Below are 9,543 nucleotides of genomic sequence, written 5' to 3'. Positions count from 1 at the left end.
AAGACATGGAGAGATAATCTCACAAACAGTCATGCCCATTGAAAAACAGAATTGTGAGTATCATTATAGTCTTAGATAGTCAAATTTTAGTCTTCCAATTCAAATAAAACTGTTAGTGGTTAATTATTAAAACTACCAAAGAATATCTTCATGATCAGAGTGTAAAGAAAGAAATGGGACTGGACAGGATATTGAGTGATTAAAGTCTAGAATTCGTGAAGAAATTACAGCATGGATAAAAGAGAACATGATGAAAACAAGTTAAAAACGTGTAACATCAAATATACCTTAAGCAAAAGCTTTCCAGTGCCCAACACGAAACCAGCATCGGTGTTTCCAATTCCAGTAGCAAACTGACCAAATGCTCCAGCAGTACATGTGTGAGAGTCGGTACCCAGTAGGACCTAGGAGCATAATATAATTCGTAAATTATGAGAGGGTTTGATATCATTTTAAATACAGCCTCATCTAGAACTTGGTTACTAGAGGAGGCCAGATGGGCATTAAGTCACTAATACAGAACATTTTTATATTTAACATGTATACCTCTCCAGGTCGGCAATGGCCTTCTTGGGCAAGAGCCACATGGCAGACACCTTTGTAATCAGGATTAGCCTAAAATGCCAGTTGGTCAAACTCAATTGCTTTCTCCAAAAAACATTTGACAGGATAGTTAGTAAGTGACTAGTTCCAGCAAGTAGCAAAGTAGTCATACCTTGAAATTTCCGAGATCTTTAATATCGTAGAAGTACTTAATATTTTGCTCATTACAGAAATCCCTCAAGATGTCTATATTGCGATTTGCTCGTTCATCAGTTGTGAAGATATAATGATCAGGAATGATAACTACTTTTTCACGGTCCCACACCTACAATAGCAAATAGCAAGCAACAAATAAAGTGAGATAGGCACACCATAATGTACAATAATGGTTTAGGAAAGTGTAACAAGCAGACAACAAAAAATACTTTCAGCCAGATAATATACGCCAAACTTTTCCTTTTGTTTTGAGAACAGCATACACAATAACCTCAAAAAAACATCCAAAAATATCTGTAGAAGAACATAACTTAAGTTTTTTCAAAATTGTGGACTATCATTTATCACCAAGACCCTAAACTTCAAGTGGCAGAATGGAATACAAGAAATTAAGGCAAGAAGTACCACCGAAAATTCACATTCCTAGAGCTCTAAAATAAAGTGTTTTAAGTTTTCGTGAACTAAGATCCACATACAAATTCAAGAGATAAATGATCCGAAATTTAAATATGATTCAGTTTGTACTTGCTAAGTTATATTCTTATTTTGGTGCCCAGTTGCTTCTATCAATGGCCACACAGAGACTCACTAGTCACTACCGAGAAGATGAGGACGCATACACAACCTCAACCAGCACACTTTATTCATCAAAGAGTTACAAGGTCTCAAACATGGAATGTAATACATGACCTCAAGATGTTCCAATAATAATTCTATAAAAACAAATTTCACATTTTTCTTGTTAAGATTATTCAACCAAGAAAATGCAGTTTTAATATATACCTTTGCATTTTCAATTCCTTTTTGAATATCCCAATGGAACCAGGGCCACAAACATCATGTGTCATCAAAATATCCACATTGACCCATGCATTCTCACCGGGAACCAATTGGGATTTTTCTGAAGCTCTCGCCAGTATCTTCTCAGTCATGGTCATCCCAGTCTTAACCTACAATTTTATTTTTTTCAATCCAAAACCCTCTCCATTTAATCTGAAATCTATTATAAAAATGATATAAAAAAAAAACTAAATTAATTACCGCCCTGTAGCCGATGGTTTGCGCTCAGATTGCTGAGGCGTCATTACAGAAACTATTTTCGTGGAAGCCCTTTTTGGAAAGCTGCGGGAACATGGAAATGAAGAAGGCTGGGCACAGGAAGCTGAAAATCCCAAAATTTTCTGCAAACACAGACACAAAAATGAGGGAAATTATATAAACTTGCTCGATTAACTAAACGTCCCATGAATTGGAAGAAAATAAATCCAAAAGATGCTACTTTTCAAGCACACAAACCTTGTCAACAAGGAATGAGGACGTCGGAGCTACGGCAGATGACGCCATCTTATGTTGTCGGAACAGCGAAAGTCGGTTTCAAGGAATTACACAGACACAGTATGGGGATTTCTCTTCAGTGGCGGCTGCTAGTGCTGGACACACTTATGAATTGAATGGCGGAGATGGAGAATAAGAAAAGAGGCTATAAAATCTGAATATTTGCTGCAATACTCACACCAAAATATTGTTTATATACGGAGTATACTTTTTATTTCTTACACGTACATAGTCGGTCACCATATTTTGTCATGTTTTATCGAACCCATAAAATACACATCTCTATTTTTAAGTACTACTCTACACAATTCACTTTTGGAGTAATTTTTTGTAGTAAAAACCTCTATTTCACTTTCACAATATTTCAATTACTTGTTCATTTTAATTTCTTACTTTATATATTAATAGTCGTACAATTTTTAAGATATGTTACTTTTATGAAATATAATAACCTCACTTTGTGTATTAATAGTTCTACAATTTTCAGAAATTATTAACTTTACAAGAAATGTGGACAAAAAAAAATTAGTGAAATGTGATAGACAAGTTTTACAGTTTTGGTGTCCAGTAAATTAACGATCGAATATGGAAAGTTAAAGATATTAACTCCACGTCATTATAAATATGGAATGCATAATCCAGCAACACTACCACCATATTCTCCCTTGTCCCAACTCTTTCTAATTCGGCATTAAAATATGTGTCGTTTACAACTTTGTCTATTTTTTGTGGACGGGTGTAATATTAGTTTTATAGTAAAACGCGAGGTATGAGGTAGTGGAATGCGATGTCCGCTTATTAAAAATAGTATACAAGTGGAATGAAATATTTAATGCCGGATGAACGAAAAAAGAATATGAGATATTTAATAGCGGACATAAAGATCCATTAGGATAGAGCAAAAAATATTTACTCCACATAATGGATCCCCTACCAATATTTGCAGCGTTTGTGGAGGCAGGCTGACAAGGAGCAAGTCGAGTAGGTTTATGGGAGAAGAGCAAGGAGGGCCTCTCCTTTGAGGTGCGTCGCTACGATCAGTTGGAGATGAAGAAGGCAGGATAAGGCCAAGAACAAGGAAGCACAACTCCACAAGAAGACTGAAAAGAAGAGAGCTAGTGTTGCAACGCAAAAGAGTCAAGAGATGCTCAAGTCCAACCATTAGCCTCAACTTTTTGTTTCCCACTTTTGAGTTTTTGATAAATTATGTCAACCATATATTTAATGCGAAAACTAATTCAACTGAACATATAAAGTATCTAAAAAAGACAGGATTCTTCATTCTTGGATGGTGAAGGGACCTCATGTGATGTGTGATCTCGATCCTTATTTAACTAATCCCTTAACTTTCGTTAATGCTCCTTCAACCGCCGGGATACCACATCTTTACCGAAAATGTTATGAGGCAACAAAAACAGAATCAATCTCTTTTTCTCCTTCAATCAAGATCAATCGTACAAACTAGGATAAGAAAACCCTCTTTCGCACAGAACATACAGAAACACATGATGGCCATAGTCTAACGTTAATATAGAGAATAAGACGAGTCATAACCTAGAGCAATAAGATATAATCCTGAAGGTTGTACGGTATACCATCCCTTTAGAAGTTCAAGTGGTATCAGATGCCCAATATGTTGGAAATTTGAGCATCATATATAAAGCTTCTCATTACCAAGACCATGGTTGCATCTGAACCTCAACCTTCAATCATCTCACCTCTTCCACAGGGCAGCAACTTTCCTGCAACAGAAAAGGTGTTAGAGAGTAGAGCATGAAAAATAATCTGACTGTTTAATAAATGGCCGATAAAATGAGATACGGGAAGAAAACATCTAATACAGGAAATAAGAGTTACAAAACTTGACAACCTTACAAACTTCAAATCGTGGGTCGAATAGCAAACGCTGCAGATCACTGACAGTATACAGCCTGGTCAATTTGTGGTGGGATCTGCTTGATTTCTGTTCCTAATTCTTGTTCAATCCTATACCTAAAAGATGGTACATTTTGATAAACATATTAATCTCTAATAACAATGAATTATATAAACAGTTACATAGAAAATAAGGATTGAAGTGCATACAAATTAAAACGGTCCTCATAGGTGATGAGATTCACAGCTAAGCCAAGGTGTCCAAATCTTCCGGATCGGCCAACCTTCACACAAAATGAACAAATATAGTAGGAAGCAGGCAAAAACTAACATGAAACCTTATATGGAAGTAAAAACCTCACACATACCCTGTGTAAATATGTTTCAGAATTCTTAGGAAAATCAAAGTTGATTACAACATTGACTGCCTGGATATCTATCCCTCTCGTAAACAAGTCTGCAAAATAACAAGAGGAAAAATAAAATACCAAATAAGATAGTTTAGAGCATAAATGATCATAAAGATAATATGTAATTGTGACCAAATGCCAGACCCCAAAGTAGGCCATTTCTATAGTTCTATCAATGTACAATATAAAGGCAGCATACAAAACTCAAGGTTCCAAAAGAGATTTGTTAGCAGACCCTAAAGTAAGGTCATATAGAATAAGTAAAAATGATATTTCAGCCAAAGAACACAATCACGGTTCAGAGTGAGGAGAGAATATGGTTTCTGAACAAGAGAATCGGTAAAAGAATATCAAGGGAGCAAAAATCATGAGTGTATAATTATCTATATGTGTACAAACAGTCAAACACAACATAGAGAAAGAGAGGGGGAGAGATTGGAAGACACACCATGCCCAAGCCAGATAAGAGTAAGGGCATTCACCATGCAAGTAATAAGAACAAGATAGTTTATGGTGGTTTTCTAAATTATTGATCATCATATTCCAATTTCCATACAGTCAGAACAAATATATATAGCACTACCAAGTACCGATAACTCACAAACTTCTCCACACTGTTGGTGACCTCACAGAAAAATTTAAAATGGGGTACGGGAGAAGAAAAACATCGGAGTTTCAGATAGCCCTTAAAAGAAAATATCACAATTTTTGTTACATGTAACCATGTTGCAATTAGAACATGGTGTATACCAGTGCAGACAAGATTCCTGCAGGCACCATTACGGAAGTCATGAAATACTCTGTTGCGGTGATCCTGAAGCATCTTAGCGTGAATGTAGAAGCAAGAGTAGCCAAGTTCTGTGATTTTCTTGGCAAGAAGTTCCACCCGATTCACAGAATTGCAGAAAATAATAGACTGGTTTATTTGAAGCTGCGCCAAAGAAAACAGTTATATCAAAAAAATCATCAAATATGGTGAAATCATCCCCAGAGTCCCAGACAATAATAGAACAGCTCTAATTAATTAACCTTTGAAAAAAGGGTGTTGAGGCAGTGAACTTTCTGTCTTTCTTCAACAAAAGCATAAAACTGGGTTATACCCTTTAGGGTAAGCTCATCCATAAGGTTGATGATATAGGGTTTTCTCAGGTATCGATCTTTGAAATCTTTTACTGTAACAGGAAATGTAGCTGAGAACATAAGAATCTGACGGCTTGTGGGCATAAAGCGAATCAACTGCTCGATAGAAGGTTGGAATTCTGGGGACAGAAGCTTATCAGCCTGAAGGAAATCAACAGAACAAGGGAACTTTTTAGCAATCAGTCACATTTTTCTGACAGCTTAAATGGGTTATGAGAAACAGAAAAATCAGAAATGTACAAGAAAATGATGTTCTGATGAGTGATGATTATGTTAAAAGCAAATACTAGCAGCCAGCAAAGTCGGATAAAAAGTACTTCCACCACTAATGGACAGTTTATTCTGATGTTAACTGTTTTTCAAGTATTTTCATATCTGGCCTCATCTAGACATTCTGAGATTAGCACATCACAAATGCTCAATAATGCCTTTGGCGTGGGCTACCAACCACAGACCCATTTCCAATTCCATAAAGGTATAAGAATGGAGTGATACAAGAAAGCGAGTCATAATAAGTAGTCATGCAATATCAGAGGACCAATATTTTCCACATCCTACACTCCAATAACAAAAAGAGAGGATATATTTACTTACCTCATCCATTACAAGCATGCTACACTCATTCAGAACACAGACATTCTTGTTAGCAAGATCAAGAATTCTTCCGGCGTCCCAACAAGTAAATGCACTGGCTGGTAAAGGCGCATTATGTCATCTTTTAAGCTAGTTCCACCAGTAGTAGCCATGACTTGAATTTGAAGTGCTTTCCCAGTTCTTTACAAACTTGTGAAGTTTGAAGAGCCAATTCTCTTGTTGGGACAAGAATAACAACTGCAAATGCATGTATAAGATACCGTGATCAGATTAGTTGAATAAGGAATGAGATTAGATCAATAAGTTAGCTAAATTAACCTACAATGGTATTCAATAGTAAGTTATGAATTGCATTATATAGTTACATCAACGGATATTGGCATTAACTAGTTAAATAAAACAACAACAAATGCTCACTCTAAACATGTTAATGCTAGAATTTGTCTAATCGTGTTCTTCAACTTATGCAGAACATTTACCTTAGGAGCTAGATTAACCAACGAGATCCTATCAACTACTATCGTTGACCAAGACTATCTTCACTATCCCACACTTTTATAAACCCCTACATGTTTGTTACACACAACAGAGCACCATGGTACATTGTCAAAATGCAATTGCCTCCTAACAAAATGATAAATACCAACATTTGTCATGAACTGTTACATTCTTAAGTGCCAATTTAAGAAAGCAGTTCCTATTTCTCAAAGAATATTAAGAGATTCTACAATTGCAGAAAGCTTCAAATAGGTAAACTAAACCTTGAATAGCATTTTTATCTTGATCAATCTTCTCCAAGGCAGGAATGCAAACGCTGCAGTTTTTCCAGTTCCATTTTTGCCCTAGCCAAAATATCACTTCCAGTGAGAGCAATTGGAATACTCTCTTCCTGAATCGGGATGGGCTCTCAAACCCTTCTCATATTCCCATTAGCAGTTCGCGCTTTAAAAAGTAGTCTTCAAATTCATTTCCTTTGGTAGCTGTAACATCCTAAAAGACAAAATACAGATAGAAGTCAGGCCAACAGTCACTCCAGACATGGCTTAAGATTACAAACAGCCATATTGCATAAAATGGCAAACAAATATCAACCTTTCAAGAATTTAATGTCCAATAAGAATTTAATGGAAGTGCAAAAAGAAAAACCAAGTCGTTCTAAAATAAAGACAAATTAAATGAGTCTAATTGTGGCAGTGCCCGGTATAAATTTGGGTTTAGGTTCAGACATCAAATAACATGAAAAAAGCGGTTGAAACGTCAATCCTCAAGTGCTCACTTATTCACCAACAAACACCCCTAAGATCTTTAACAGACTCTTCATTGATTGAGTTCTTCAAATCTTTATTAACATTAATTATCAACTCACATATCAAGAAAAACATCAAAAATGGTTGGAAGTTTCTTGCTTTCCTAGTAGAAGTTCTCACTTTTCTAGTAGAGAAGGAAGGGGGGTTTTTCCCTAGTGAAGATAAAGGAAATTAATTATTATCTTTTTGCTACAAGTAACAATGCAAAAAAAAATAATTCAGGATAAGAAAAAATGCCTCATCTTTTCTAACTTTTAAAGAATATCATGCTCTGAATCAGTCACCTAAACAAGACCCTTCCCTTTGAGTTCTTGCGTATATCATGATTGCTAGAGCAATTAAGCTAGCAAGGTTAAACACACATGCACCCCTGGGGAAGATTTAGTTTCTAAGCATTTATTGGAAATCAACAATGCAGAAAATACAGCTTGAATAAAAAACCAAACAAAAAATAAAAAGGCATTCCCCAAGGTATGTTTGATAAAATCCTACACATAGTTATGATTTAATTGTTTACTATAACCCTGTCAAAAAATTTAGTTAAATTGCATCAAAATTTGTTTTATGCTCAATAAGACCTTTTTATTACAACATATCAGAAAAATTCTGCGCAAATATATTTTTTTTACAATATAGTCCAAAAATTGCATTAACCACAGAAAAGACCAGAGATTTTAACTGGGGAAAACAATATCCACTTTAAGTTTGACAGTTCAACAATCCAAAAATCGGACAATGGAATGTTACCTGGTTCTGTAACGTTTTCCCGTGGTGGTAACTTTAAACTTCCTTCCCAAACTTGTGAACTGGTCAAGATAAATACTTAAGTGCCAATTATGCAAGAATAATGTTATTTAAATACAGTGGAGATAAAATGGAAAGGAAGACTGCTCAAAACTCAGCAAAAAAAGAAACGTAAGCATAAAAAAAAGCAAAAAAAACTTCCCCAAAACCCCATTGCAGGGTTAAAAAAAACAAGATTATCCCCCATGTCCTTAAAATTATAGCTAGACCATTCTATTTAAAAACTGCATACTTTCTAAATCTTGACCTAGCAATTCTAACTTTAAATGACACTCTTAGAGCACTTCGTTCCACAAAACACAGTGACTACCTGTTTATGTCCGCAAGAAAAAGAAAAAAAAAAAGAAAGATAAGTTACAGATGAATCATATATCCAAAATCTTGCAAAATCAAATAGCACAGACATTTCTGAGGCTGAAGTCAGGGTTTTACTAATTAGTTTTTTTATCAAAACTGTATCACCTCGATTCTCAAAAAACTCGATGACAAACTATCATCTGTCCTTTACCCGTTATTTCAATGATTACCCCACCCCCCGGAGAAAAATGACAGGCAAAAAATTACAATCACTTATTCGGTTAAAAATGTAGCAGTAAAGAGATATAAAAGACAAATTCACTGTAACCGAAGATATATTTCAGTATGCACCACCAAAAGCAAGAAGAGAAAAAAGAGATAAGACGATAGGAACAGGGAGATTTTAACCAATACGAAACATAGGGCAAAATGTGTAAATTAAATGTGCAAATTAATGACAATCACCTAGAATGAATGGCTTCTGACTGCACGGTCTTTTCAACCTCGTCTACAGCGGAATCGGATGGAGGCAACTGATTTCTTCGCAGCCATTGCTGCTGCTGATGATTCTGATACATTTGCTGATTCTGATTATTAGGCGCTGGACCTCTTTGCACATACTGGTGCATAGGGTTTCGTGGCTGAAAACTAGGGTTTGGTCCGGCATTCGGGTTCATTCCGCCCCTCCGCCTCTGCCGCCGCCCATTCCTGGCGGTGGGTATCTCGCTCGCGAACTCATCAAAAATAGCTGCTAAAAACTGTATTAAACTTTACAACAATGGCGAATTGAGCGATCCTGAGCGTCTATTAGTATCCAATTACACAACCTTGAAAATCTTGAGATATAGATCGAGTGATCCTACACAAATTGTTTCAGAAGCAAAATTTGGGCGAGGTTAAAGAAACAGTGATGTCTCGCGATTGAGAGGGAAGAATATGCTACAAAGATTTTCCTAAGAAAGTGAAGTTGAAAGAGAATTGAAAGCCCAGGAAATGCAACCGAGGGTGTCCGAGGAATTTCT

The 9,543-nt window shown here is 35.9% G+C and overlaps 2 long non-coding RNA genes and 1 pseudogene across 2 annotated transcripts; all 3 read right to left on the bottom strand.

The window, feature by feature from the left end:
• Positions 1–285: 285 nt before the first annotated feature.
• Positions 286–886, bottom strand: LOC125200230. The gene is made up of 3 exons (XR_007172695.1): positions 716–886; positions 547–615; positions 286–404 (listed from the first exon to the last, which is right to left on the bottom strand). It is a non-coding gene; the product is annotated as an uncharacterized LOC125200230 (long non-coding RNA).
• A 992-nt stretch (positions 887–1,878) lies between these two features.
• LOC125200222 lies at positions 1,879–2,228 on the bottom strand. Its single transcript, XR_007172692.1, has 2 exons — positions 2,056–2,228; positions 1,879–1,940 (listed from the first exon to the last, which is right to left on the bottom strand). It is a non-coding gene; the product is annotated as an uncharacterized LOC125200222 (long non-coding RNA).
• A 1,278-nt stretch (positions 2,229–3,506) lies between these two features.
• On the bottom strand, positions 3,507–7,176 carry LOC125200227 (annotated as a pseudogene).
• Between the last annotated feature and the right edge of the window lie 2,367 nt (positions 7,177–9,543).

The sequence above is a fragment of the Salvia hispanica genome, unplaced genomic scaffold (assembly GCF_023119035.1).
Source record: "Salvia hispanica cultivar TCC Black 2014 unplaced genomic scaffold, UniMelb_Shisp_WGS_1.0 HiC_scaffold_847, whole genome shotgun sequence".
NCBI lineage: Eukaryota > Viridiplantae > Streptophyta > Magnoliopsida > Lamiales > Lamiaceae > Salvia > Salvia hispanica.
The sequence above is the reverse complement of the archived record's forward strand: the minus strand, read 5'-3'. Positions and strand labels throughout refer to the sequence as shown.